General features: G+C 35.9%; 1 protein-coding gene across 2 annotated transcripts in view; it reads left to right on the forward strand.

Annotated features, from left to right (window-relative positions):
• LOC150103396 (ganglioside-induced differentiation-associated protein 1-like) overlaps positions 1 to 14593 on the forward strand; it is a 70439-nt gene that overhangs the window by 12329 nt on the left and 43517 nt on the right. The window lies entirely within an intron of this gene.

Genomic DNA, 14593 nt, shown 5'->3' on the forward strand with positions numbered 1-14593 from the left:
GCTTGTTATTGTCCTCAGCAGGGGCGAATTCTCCAAGCTTCCTATGCTTGCTGCGCAAGCTCATTACTTGAGAAAGAAGTAATATTTATTTGTTAATAAATGCATGCATTTATAAGCATTCCGTTTAGGCTTTTATTTTTGTAGACAGAAGACATCTTAAGCTTGCGCGGCAATAATCAAGCTTTGTGTTGTGTATTGAAGGTCGATGCTTGCTCATCTAGTCAAAGCTACCTTGGCTTGCCCGGTTGTGGGAGTTTCCAGGTCCTCACTGCAGCACTGTGATTTCATGCACATAGCCATTTCCGCTCCCTTCACGTCGTCTCACTCTGTTGCTTAAATATAGGTCATATGCAGTCAAAGTAACTCTAGCCAGTGAGCTTCAGCCAGCCTTTACCATTGTGCATGTTGTTTGGGAAAATTAAGTTGCAACCAACTTTTTATGACGATGTTATTGACCAGTTCATAAAGAATTCTACCGTAGGGTAGAATTTGTATTCAAGTAGGTCAGCTAAATTGAAAAAGATAGAATATCATTTGTAAAATAAATGTTGTATTTGTATGATTAAATGTGCATTTTCTAAATATATAGTTTTAAATGGTCAGTAATTCATTATTCTGCTAATCAGACTTCAATTCATTCTGACAACACTCACACCTCTCACTCCCTGAATGATAACAAGAGCAAGTGTAAATTTCAAGACCAGCATTTGCCCCTGGTCCTCAGTATGGTGGTAATCTTTTTGTTGACTTTCACAATTATACAGGTCAACTAGAAGATTAAACTGCACACTCAGTTTCACAAAGAATTGGGTATAATTAACTAATGTTATAGTACGGTGAATTCCATTGCCTTTGGCCAAAGTGAAAAATGTGATACTTCACAACATTAAACCAACACTAGCCAACAGAGGAAAATTGTTCATTAATGAGTCTTGAAACTAAAAATGAAAATCATTTTTACTGTAGCATATACATTTGGCCAGATACACAAATGCAAAAATTTAGAGCTTAAAGGTTTTTTAAAATTATTTTTAAGTAAGCATTTGAATTAGAAGATGTATTAATATAATGTCATATCAACAGATTTGTGGAGACAGCTACCATTTTTAGTAAAATAATTGTAAAGGTAAACTTTATGTTGGTATATTTAAAATTGTTTTAAATTTATATTCAGTCTTGTATGTCTTTATATTTAGGTCATCATCAGAATAAAAAAAAAAAAAAAATCTAGCATATTTGTTGGTGATATTAATTTTATGTTACTTCTACCCATGAAAGATTGCAAACCTATAGTACTGGGGATGGGCTAAAGTTTTTAGTGTGTATTTTATATTTTACATAGACAAATGTAAGAAAGTTAAACACTGTGTAAAACTAGGTTAGCAAAAGTCATGCGAAAACTTTGGTGTGAACATAGGAAATACCATATTTGCCAGCATATAAGACGCACCGGCCTATAAGATGCATCCCCTTTTTTGTACACATTTTTTAGGGAAAAAACTTTATCCAAGTTCTTATCATTTTCTCAGTTGGGGTGGCCGAAATGCCTCTCTGCAGTCCTGTCACATGTAGCTTGTATGCAATATTGTAGCAATGCCAATGTTTTTCAGCCATAATTTGCCAAGAAATTAGAGAAAATTTAATGCAGAAATTTATCACTGTTCACAACAACCGCGACAACAATTGGAAAGTTTAAACGAACAGGAACACAGCTGTGATCGTCGATGACAGCGCATGTGCATCCACTGAACTCTACGTAACTGAAATGCTCTCACACACTGCAAGGAAGCAAGAAAGAAATTGCATAACTTGGAACAGAGAAAATTTCCAGAAATGAAAGTAATAAAAAACTGAGTACTGGCGTATAAGATGCACCCTGCTTTACAGACCTATTTTCAAAGAAAAAAAAGTACATCTTATATGCTGGCAAATACGGTAAATATCAGGAAGGTGGCAAGACGTTCTGGATGCTGTTGAAAAAAACTCAGAAATAGAGGAAAGAGTGCTGTAAAAGGAATCAGAGATAATAAAGGTGACATGGAAAATGGAGAAAAAGATGCCCTTGCTGTAATGGAGTAATTACTTCAAATAATTTCTAAATGAAACAATCAGTGACAACACAGTGGTAAAAAAAAACACTCAACATGCAATCAGGAATACATATCCATACTTGAAGTAGAAAAAGCCATCAAAAGCCTGAAATGTGGAAAGACAGCTGGAGTAGATGAAATTTGACTAGAAATGCTTACGTATGGAGGTATAATTGCCGTGGAATGCATTGCCTGATGGAGTGGTGGGAGCGAGAACGGTCAGTGGGTTTAAGGAGTGGTATGATAAACTTTGTGTTTCTCAGGGGGGGGACTTCCCCTCGATGAGTCTTGACAGACTTTATGTCTTAGAAAGGACCTCCCTCGATGAGTCTTTTGACTCCTTGGAGGCCTGAATAATAATAATAATAATAATAATAATAATAAAAATCTTACAGTGGCTGCACTGCACAGTTCAGAAGGCCTGGACAAATTCCAGATGAGTAGAGAGAGAGAGAGAGAGAGAGAGAGATGATTTCAGATGATTGGGAAGATGGTTTGACATAGTACCCATATATAAAAAGGGAAATAAAACTGCATGTGAGAATTACAGAGGTATTTCCCTACTGAGTGTTCCTGGCAAGATCTATGCAAGTATACTTGAGAAACGGTTGAGAAGAATTGTGGAAGAAAAGCTTGGTGAAGAACAAGCTGGATTCAGGCCAAACAGAGGCTGTCAGGATCAGATCTTCACTTTACGACAAATAATTGAGAAATCATGGGAATATAACAGATCTGTCTTTAAGTTTTGCAGATCTGGAAAAGGCAGAGAAAAGCTATTCAAAACACTACAGTTATATAGTGTCAATGGGACATTATATCAATCGATACTTAGGCTCTATTTGACTTGTAAGTCAGCAGTTAGAATTGAAGGAAGTACAGGAAGATGGTTTGATATTAAATCTGGTGTCAGACAAGGAAGTACATTATCCCCTCTGTTATTCATTATCTATATGGATCACATTATGAAGGAAAGAAGTATAAACCTGATATCAAGATTGGAGATGTTAATGTCAGCTCTTTGCTTTATGCTGATGATGTTATACTTCTAAATAAATCCACAAGTCTGCAAGATTCCCTGACTAAATTGAATAACTGTTGTAATAGATATGAAGGTCAGCAATAACAAGACAATGAAAATAGGCAAAAGCATTGAAAATATCAACTGCATTGTGAATGGCGAACCTATAGAACAAGTAAAACATTTCGGCTACTTAGGCATGATTTTTAGTGAAGATGGTAAATTAAATATTGGAAATAGGCAACAGAATCAACAAATCTGGTATGGTAAGAAGTCAACCGAATAAATTTATATGGAATAAGAGAAAAATTAGTCAAAACACTAAATTAGCTGCATACAAAACAGCTAATTTAGTGTTTAAATCAATTTTAACTTATGGATCTGAGAGCTGGGTTAGAAATGAAACACTTTACTCAAGACTAGAGATCACAGATATGAGAGTCCTGAGAAAGATTAGGGACATGAACAGATGTCATCAGTAGCAATGACATATTAAAAACGAGGATATTAGGAAAGAACTTGACATTGTTATCATTCAGGAATGTGGACATTCACTACTTCAACAATTTCATCTGCCTCCATTACCTCTCTACTTGCCATGCATTGAAAAAACTCTTTGGCCTTTTCTTTGGCCTTTTGGGCTAATTTCTTCTCATAATCTGATTTTTGCCTTTCTTATCATGCTGGTTAGCTTTCTTGCCTGATCCCTGTATTGTTCATGAGTCAGCTGGTCACGTATCTCCTTATATACCCTCCATAACATTTTCTTTGTTTGCAGCTTATGCTTAATGATAGTACTGATCCATCTAACTCCTACTCAATTTACCCTCCTGACCTTGGGTTATACAGTGTGATATTGCTTCTTCCAGATATCCCTTAACTATTTCCCCATGCACCATGAACATCCTTCCCTTGCAGATCTTTATGCCATGGTACTGCTTCAGGCTGCCTCCTAAGGATATCAAATACCACTTTTTAACTGAATTTCCACATATTTTGATATCTCTCAAGTCAGGAGCACATGATCACTTTCCTTAATTGCAAGCAATGGGGCCACCTTAGTTATGGTCTTCTGATCCGATAACAAGATCCAGCACTCTTGTCCCATCTATCAGATTCTGCTTCAAGTATTATCTCTCGGTAAGTGTATAAATTCCATCTCCTTCCTGCTATGTGATCTTTCCTCCTTGAAACCTGTATCTCTGAATTTGAAGTCCTCATAACTTGACTTGCATCATTGTACTAATGTGCTGATGCATGTCTTCCACATCATCCCTGGCACCCCCAATGCCAGATTGTTAAACAACTTCTAATTTTTTATTTTGTCCTATTGGCCTCAATCTCACACTAGATTGAGTCTCAACTACTTGACTGACTCCTACTCTTGTTGACTGCAATACATCTGCTATCATCAGCAGTACCCTATCTCTTGTCCAATCTATTCTCTCCTCCCTGAAAATACTAAATCCATCACATTCTGTCCCTGTAACTACATCATCAGCTGTTAGCCAAGTGTCATTGAGGCCTATAACATTTGGCAAGGTTGCACTAACCAATGCCAAAAAATCCTTCTCCTCCTTGTTCCTGATACTTCTGACATTAGTATATAGAAACTGCAGCATCCCTGTAGTCCAACAACTATCCTTACCTCCTGAATTGACTACTTTGTTCAATATTTTTGCTTGAGAGATTAGACTGCACTTGTTGTTCATTCTGACACTCATTTGCTTCATCAAGCTTTCATACATTTGTTTGCATCTGCCCTAATTTCTTTAGTTTTCCTGACTTTGTGCTTCCACATGCTTAGTAAACAACTCTCTCTAGACAACTAACTCTGAATCCAATTAAGTGCAGTTCATCAGCATTATATAAATCTTTACATCCCTCAAACTCAGGCCATAGGTCCAGAAACTCTACATCATTCCTTCTGCAACCTGTGTATTGATTTATTAGCTATTATTGCCCCACCCCCCCTTCTCAGTTTGCATAATAATCATAGTGTTGCAGCAGACTCACAAACTTCACCTTTTTGCTATTCTTTCTCACTTCAGCTATTTAGGGCACAGTTTTTAGTTTAGATGGCAGATTAAATTTGGAAGTAAGCAACAGAATAAGCAAAGCTGGTATGGTTGGCAGTGAGCTGAATAAATGTATATGGAATAAGAGAGAAATTGGCCAAAACATTCAACTAACAGTATACAAGACAGTGTTCAAACCAGTTTTAAAACTGGTTTGAAGAGTTGAGAGTTGGGTTAGAAATAAAGTGATTGATCAAAGACCAAGATATGAGCGTTCTGAGAAAATTAGAGGAATGAACAGATGCCATCAATGGTAGGATTATATTAAAAATGAAGATATTAGAAAGGAACTTGACATTATTAGCATTCAAAAATGGGTGAGAGCAGAGCTAATCTAAGGTGATATGGCCACTTAAATAGAATGGGTGATGAAATGTTCGCAAAGCAGGTGTTTGATGCCAAGATGGCAGGAAAGAGACTCAGGGGAAGACCAAAGTCTAGGTGAATTGATTCAGTCAGAAGTGCATTAGAAACACGGAATGTTAAATATGACAGTGTTGGAATGCTGATAAGTAAAAGACTAATTTGGAGGAAAATTTTTGATAGGAGATTAATTGTAATGTAAACTTAGTGTCATCATAGTAGCCTGAACACCTCTAGAGGGTACATATCATGAAACTGATGATGGTTATGCAGGTTCCTTTGGAGAGTCCAAGAAATTTGAAATGAATGACTATCTTATAATCATTCATACCAAAATATCTATTATATTTTTTCTTGAACACATTCACTGATGGCATACTCAATGTCTAATTTTAGTCCATTAGGTACACATTCATTGCATGTAATTAGAAGCATCTTAACCTTTCATTCTTTTCAGCCTTAGATTTCAGGGATAACCCTGAGTTCTTTCTCTAGCTACCATAAGCTGCAAAATGTCAGTTGTATATACAGTAAGATTTTGCAAGTGTAATACACGTGAAATCCCCCCACCTTTCCATTCCTCAGACTTTGAAGACCACAATTCCATTGTTAAATAATTTATTTATATGATTTCTTGACTTATACTTAATTAGTTGTTTGATTCAATCCTTTCTTATTTAAAACCTTATTCAATTAAAATCCTACCGGCTGTTTTATCGTTATGTCGTTGCTTTGTCTTTATTTTACTGCTTTATATCATCCTTTTCTATCTTTCTATCTCTCTTTTACTTCTTCAGATATTGGGCTTAATATGCTTACATCTAGGATTGTTTCCTCTTCGGATACTGGCAAATTTATATTATGCTGCGCCAGCCAGTATCCTATAGTAGAAAAGATCCTTACTCAGGGAGACAATACTAGATTATGAGGCGTTCTTACACAATACTTTACTTTAACACTGCCGTATAGATTCAGATTATTGCAGTCGTGACCTAAATCCATAATTATATACACTTCCTAATTCCTTCCCGCCAAAATAGGTTCTATTTTTATAAGTGGTAGTTTGGAATCGTAATCAGGCATGACTCAGGTTTAGGAAAATATGACATGTTTATTGGAATATCTAAACAGAATACACAAAAAATTCATACACTCAATTTGACTCAATACTAAATAAAAAGGACTCGAGTTAAGAGGTTAACATATTCTAAATTAAATCAAAGCTTATGAAACATCTTAAAACACGGTAATTGAAAATTGGGATAGATTGCAAATGATATGAAGTTAAGCTAAATTTCCTTTCTGCAATGCTATTCATATAAAAAATTTAGGCAAACATTCTTATGTTACTCAGTTACTAAAAATCCACAATTCTAATCTCGTTAAGTTAATCCTATCACATACAACACAAGGATCTCTTCTAAACAATTCTTCTTATTCTCAAAAGAGGTTAACTTTCTAATTAGAGACTGTCCACAAAGTTCCTTAGAATAATGTTCTTAATTTACATTCACATATAATCTTCTCTCTTCTAAGGAATTTTACACACAAAATAGAAATTTTACTGTACCGAACTTTTTCCCGCATCTCTCAGCACCACGTGGACGTCTGGTTACTTCTTGTCTATTGCCTGTCCTTACGGCAACGTAAGGACAGGCAATAGACAAGTGTTTCAGGATACATTTTGATGGGACTTTTCAGCGATGGCTTGATTCTGCTAGGACTGGAAATTTTACCTTCAGCTATGCGTAGAATCCTACTCCATTCTCAAGAAAGCTCGCTGTCCGACATCTTATCTTAGCACAGATGCTTCATCCTCCCCCCCCCCCTGCGCTTTATGCGAACTGGCCGCTAACTTCTGAACCACCAAGCAGGAAAACGATACAACAAGAGAGAGGCCCCGATACGGCGCTCGTCCCCTTATATTCTTCGTTAGAGCGCCTCCTTTTTCAGAGTCCCTTTTGCACACGACCTATATCTTTTCATCCCTTGGGTTCATCTCTTGCCTTCCCGACGCTGTTATGCTCTTGGATTCATGGAATACGCGTCGACATACATTCTGTGTAAGCTACTGCTGCCGGCATTACGCTGGACACATGTATTTTTTTTATACTTTCTAAGAATTATTTTTTTGTATACTTTCTAAGAATTATTACTTAGTAACTATCTGGTGACTCACAGTTATTCTATACAGCTTAAGTGAGGCTTAAAATTAATATTAACAAAATTCCTCCTTTAAAACATTCTCTAATTCGATCTTAGTATAATCACAACAGATTAAAATACATGGAACATAAAATAAAAATTGCAATTTTATACATAAAGTGAAGAAGTTTCACTTTTAATTTCAGCTGATGTGCAGGGTATTTCTCTTTGTTAGTAAGTTTAGTATGTTAGATTCTGAATGAATGATTTCTTTGCAAGATTCCTTCGTTCAGGATCTAACACCATGGACCAGTTATCATCTGTTACCTACCCCTAGATTTCATTTACTATCCCCCATTTCCATGAAATCTGTGTGTCTATATCTCTACAGTAGTTCAGATGTGGTTTTATCAGTGTCTTGTAAAATGAAACAATAACTTCCCTTTTCTTAGAAGTTAAGTAGTGCATTTATCTGCTGCAATGGTAAGCAATGCCCTTAAACTTTGACTCTCTGTCCCTCCCCCCATAAGTTTCTAACTTTATTGACTACTAGCAGCAAATTCTCATTAATATAATACATTTACATTGTCTTTCATCCAAAATGCATATTCTTTTACTTGGTAATATTGAACTGATGTGTAGCTCAGTAGAAGTGGCGTTTGCACTCTACAGCGCTTGACCGCACGAAGAAAGGATTTGGTGGTTCAAATCTAGTCGCCGACTAGAGGAAATTTTTCTAAGCCTTTTTTCGGCCGGTTCCCAAGTTAGTCGATTTCTGGCACGGGCTAGCGGGTTTTTCGTCCCGTAAACTCGGGTTTTTCGTCCCGTAAACTCAAGAAAATCGACCGTAGAACCCACACTATTTTCAGACATTAAAAATATTGTGTTAGGGTTAAAGACCACGAGATGGCGGCACTAGCTTGCCGCCTTCTTCACTGCATGCCGATGAATCAGTGATAGCCCTGGGCCAGCTATCGCTCTTATTGGCTACCAGTGGAGATTGAACTGCCCACTCAGTCTCCAAAAGTTGGATAGGGTAAACGGTCCCGCCTACTCCCTATATGGGAACAACATAGGCGTTAGCTGATTTTTTTTTTTTTTAATTTTTTTTTTATTTGTTATCCTTTGTGCATAATTATTGATCTGTTTCAGTCAACACAAGTATTCTGAATCACCTATGTCCAACTTAGTATCATTAGCAAATAACTGGATATTACCCTATATACCAGGCCTTCTCAAATGGTAGGTATTTTACAGGCTGCCATTTGAGAAGCCCTGATCTAGAGGATGATTAGTCTAAATCTAATATGATTACTATTCATAGAAGTTATTTTGAATTTGTCACCAAGCTGAGGGGATCTAAATTATAGTAATAAGTAATATAACCAATAGAGTGTAGCTTCTTGCTGTCATGATGAAAGTCGCTTCTTGAGAGAGTAGAGAAAAGAAGAATAGAAAATTTGTTTTGAATTCTTGAATTTGTGTCATTTGTATGGTAGCAGCTTATTTAAAATAATTGTTCACATAAATGAAACAAAATGAAATATGCTTTTTTGTTATACTTAATCATTATCATGTGTTAATTTATGACACTGCATTCTAGCAAACCTTGATTGAGTTTCATGAACTGTATCATAATTATTTTATTTATGATTTTATGCAGAACATGCAGTTTAATTTAACTGTGCACCTGTTTTTTTTTTTTTTTTTTATATCTGAAAGTGTCACTTCTCCCACTGACTGATAATTGGCCTGCCAGTGATTCAGCAATCAAGGTTAATGGCCCTTACTTAATTTAATTGAGATATCCTGCTCTAGACCATCCCAGCATCATTAATATACAAGTTAAAGAATAATGGCCCAAAGTCAGAATACTATGGTTCACTACAGGTCATCCACTTTTTTTTTTTTTCAGACTAAGAGCTTCTCCACACAACACTTTAATACTTCTCAGTCAATCACTACTGACTGAGACGTGTTTTAATAACCAGTGGCGGCCCATACATAAGCACTGCGACACTGCAGCACCCCGAAGGAAAAAATGAAAAAATTAAATTTTGTTTGTGTTTATAAATAATAACAATGCTTACAACATTATATAAATGCAGTACAACATGTTAAAGGTTACAGCTTATGTGTTGACATTGATTGAATAGTTAATAATTGGAATTGTTCGATTAACGCTTTAGATTACGAAACAAATGCATTTTGATCTAACGGCGATATTCATTTGCTCTTGTCATTGCACATTACGTCATTCCGAACTGTAACTGCTCAAACGGCAGTGTATTTTTAATATGCTTACGCACCTTATTTCTGTGAGATATGAAACGTTTATTATTGGTGCGTGTGCGTGGTGAACTATTTTTTACAAATCTTATTTTATTTTGTTAAAATAACATAATTATTTATTTATTATAGATACAAGGCTGAATTATGACGAGTATCACTGTTGAAAATATGAAAAGAATTATATTTTTTCAATTATCGTTACACGAAACAAATGCACTGCGATCTAACGCCAATATTCATTTGCACTTGTCATTGCTATTGATATGAAACTTTTATTATTGGTGTCTGTTTGTGGTGAGGATGAAATATTTTTAATATTGATTAGGAAAAAAAATTTTTTTTTTTTTTTTTTTTTTGTATATGCAGCACCCCCCACTTAAAATTTTCACCGGCCGCCATTATTAATAACATGGACTTGTATTAATAACCATTTTCAGAATCCTGTCAGATGGCATGGAAAAATCCAGAAGTATCATGTTATATCCATTCCTCTTATCCAACTTGTTATCACCACTCTTTTCTACAAAAGAGTAGTGATTACAAGTTAGAACCTGGTAACAAGATAACACCTGGGCCGATTATGAAAATCAAGACCTACCTTTAACAAAATCTTGCTGTTCTCTTTAGATGTGATTCTAATCAACCATTTCTAGTACCTTTTCATCAGATATACTGCCTGGTATGCAATTGATTACTTCTGTCCTAGTTTCAGCTTTGAATAATGGATAATCTTGCCTTGACAATCTTGGTTCTTTTTTCAAATCATTAGCAATCAGATGCTGAAACTTCATCTAGTCTGACTGCTGTATTTGAATTAATTGTATTTGAATTTTATTAGTTTTAATACTTCTAATTCTTCTATCTTTACTCTTTCTTCCATGTCCTTGAGTTAATGGATCACTCTGGAATGAACTGAACACTTAACAACTCAGCTATTTCTAGGGCATCTGAAAGTTTCCTGCCTCCTTCATTCACTATGGTTATTCTTCCACTTGCTATGTAGTGATAAAATTCTCAGATTTCCCTTGGCTTGTTTGGCTAACTTATTTTCATAATCCAATTTCACCTTCTTCATGATGGGCATGACTCCTGGCTTGCTCTTTATTAATACTCTTTTTAAGTCTTGTCCTCACTCTTTCCATAGCATCAGATCCTCTACAATCTCTCTCTCTCTCCTTTTTTTTTTTTTTGAGAATGCAGTTAGATATAGCTTCCTTCAGACAATCTTTGAGTACTTCCCATTCACTGTTGATTTCTTTATCATGCAGTTTTCATGCCAAGTCAGCTACCTTTTCACTTTATTATATCACTTATAGTTTTATATTTTCACAAATGTCCTTTCTTAGTAGCCATCATATGCATTGTACCTCCCAGTTCAAACTACACAATCACTTTAACCATTAGGAGGCATAATGGTCGCCTCATTTATAAACGCATTCTCAACAGAAGCTACCATTCGATCCACTGTTCTTGTATTGTGAGCCCCTTCCTTCACATGCTGTTTAAGGTAGCTGTTTATCAGCAGTTCTCCAAATTCTTTCTTCTGTCTTGTCTACATCCTCATAATTGGAATCACCCATAATAAGTCCTCCTTGTATTCAAAAGATTCATGTGTTAGGCATTTTATAGAAGTGATGTCATTATTCTAGGAAGGGTTAGGAGTAAGAGTCATTCCAGTAAGATAAGAACCAAGAAGAGAGTGCTTGTCTTGACTTTTAAGATGAGTACTGTGAAAGATAAGAGAAGAATTTTTGCAGGGAAAAAAACAAACACAAAACTGTGTTGTGAAAGCATTGAGGTGATTAGGTTGTTATTGCCACATTGCAATGGTATGGAGAATAGTATTTAGGACACTTATTATAGATGATCTTAAAATTTAGGTATATGAGGAAAACGATGGGCAGAATCTCAGAACTCTGAGGAACTGCCATTTTGCATATATGAATGACCTAAGATGCCGGGATTCCAATTCCAAAAGGAAGGAGGCAGACCATAAAATGGGAATTTTCTGAGAAGCCTTCAGTGTCAAAGCCTATCAAATTCCTTTGAAATGTCAAGTGCAACAGTACAGATTTCCCTAAATTTTTCCAATGCTCAGGTTCAGAGGTGAGTAGATCTGCTATGGATCTTGATTGTCAAAATCGGGGTTACCGATTAGCTGAGAGTTCTCTAGGTGTTGAAGAAATTGGGTATTGATGACCTCTGAGGAAAGACCAGTTGAGTACTGGTCTTTAGTTTTACTCAGTCAGTAGTTTAAAGGTAGACTGCTTTTTTTTTTTTTTTTTTGGAATTGGCTGTATATGGACTTGCTTCTATGCTGTAAGGTGAATGCCAATTGAGTATAATATGGTATAGAGATGAAAAGAACAGTGCTGTTTCAGGAATATATCCTTTGAGCACAATTGGTGATATTCCAGGACCAGAAGCTTTTCCAATATCCAAATTTTTCAAGATTCTTCTTCTGACTTTCTGGTGGATAGTCACAGGAGGCATACTATGCAGTGTTTCAGGTAAAGAGAGAGGTGATTTGCCTTGGTCATTTATTCTGAAGTTGGATGAGAAGAATTATGCTAGGAGATTTATTTTTAGGTGATGCTGCAGTAGTACCCATTTTCTGCATTTAGCCCTGTAATGTGGACTTACAAATGCTGTAAGTTTCCATGTAGGCTGTGAATGAATTTGGAGTTATTTTTTCTCAAGCCACTTGAGAAAAAAATATGATAAGCTGTTTTCTTTCTTGGACTGCCCAGGCATACTTTCTGAAACATGGCTAAGACAAGATAAGAACTTTGAACAGTGTGGGAAATGAAGACTTTCATTCCAATGTTGATATCTTCTGTAACAAGATTACAGCAAGTATTTGAATCTCAAAGAACAGAAATGATTGTGTGACCATGGAAAGGAGGAGTAAAAATCTCTGAGATCTTTCCACTTTGCATTGTTCTGTTGCCAGAATACATGAGGTTGTGAATGGCTGAGAAGGGGGGGGGTTCCACTGGATGATACTTAAATGTGAGTTTGATCTGAGTTACCAAAAGGCGTGGTCACCTCAACTGTATATATATATATCTATATATATATATATCTAGAAGGAAAACTGATTAAGAAAAGATCAAGAGTAATGGATGAGTGGAGAGGATTGTCAGGGGATGATAGGTCAGTGCTTACAACAAATATCTCTGCTTCTTCTTTCTGAGTGGTCAGTGGAGTTGGAGAAATGGAGCCAGTTAGAGTTGTGGACATTAGTACCAAGGAGATCACTTCAGTGTTAGGGAATTTGGATTGCATGAAATGAAACTTCAAGGATAAGAAATCAAAGGTGTCAGCATTGTCTTTCAAAATTGGAAGAAACTACAGAAACAGCAGATGAATGATACATATTGAGGAAAGGAAATCTTAAGCTGCTGAAAGTGAAAAAGGAGAGATTCAAGATCAATTATCCCACAAAGAATATCAGATCATACAAAAGCACCTCCCTTGTGGCAGAAGGAATCACACAGGATGTAGTTAAGATGGGCAGTGGTGGTTGTGACAGAAAGTCAAACAGAGAAGGAAAGGTATGCATATATGCAAGTGATGTGCACATAATTTAGGTTGGTGTTTATACCATGAATGTTGGTGAGTAAATCGGGTACAATTTTTTTTTGTAGTTTTTAATTTTTGGGAGTAGTTCGTCTTTTAACTGCAGTGACTTTATACTTATTTAGATTTCCAATCATATTAATATTTTAAAGGAGAAGAGATGAAGAAAGGAGAACATACAGTCCAAGGAGAGAGAGACTCAACATGTCCCTCATACATAGAGCATCTAATCTCTATGCCATGCAGTGACCTTGGCAGTGTCTCTTGCATACCACAGCTTCCCTCCAGGCTTAACCATGCAGTGTAGATGGTGGTAAGATTGTGTGCCAACTGATCGGGAAAACTTCTAGATTGTTATTATTGCATAGGCACCTCCACAGAGTCTGAAGACTCACCATGGGTGACTCAAATCATCCATACACATACAAGGTCTATTGTACCTCTCCTTGAACTCATGAACAGAACATAATACATACAACTGACTCTGGCAGCCCATTCCATTCATCACTCTTACATAGTTTTGGGGGATGATCTCTTGTTTGCCCCACCCCCTTCAAGCCAAATGCTGAAATATTTTCTCTGCATGAGTCCTATAAAACTTTTAAAAGTAACTTAAATGTTACTATCACACCCCTCTTTTCACCTAACAACAAACTTTTGCAACCCATAAATCTTCAATCTATTGTCATAGAGTGCATTCTGTAGATCAGGGTTTCTCAAACTTTTTCTACGATGGAACACTTCACAAATCCTGATATGTTCACGGAATACCTTGATTAGTTTGTAATGTATTAATTAATAATTAATTGGTAATTTAGCTCATTTTATTGTTAATTAATAATTAATCATTAATGATTGATAATTAATTATTAATTAATTAAACATCAATTAAACCAACATTCAATTATTTTGTGCTGATTTTCATTGACATATCCCATTCTGATCACCAAAAATTTAGTGAATGCAGATTTTTTCTCCTGTGTGCTGGTTTTGTAGGTTAGGTAAATATAAATAAAATAAATGAG

The sequence above is a fragment of the Typopeltis vanoorti genome, chromosome 9 (genome assembly GCF_054136105.1).
Source record: "Typopeltis vanoorti isolate ZY-2024b chromosome 9, IOZ_Tvanoo_1.0, whole genome shotgun sequence".
Classification (NCBI taxonomy): domain Eukaryota; kingdom Metazoa; phylum Arthropoda; class Arachnida; order Uropygi; family Thelyphonidae; genus Typopeltis; species Typopeltis vanoorti.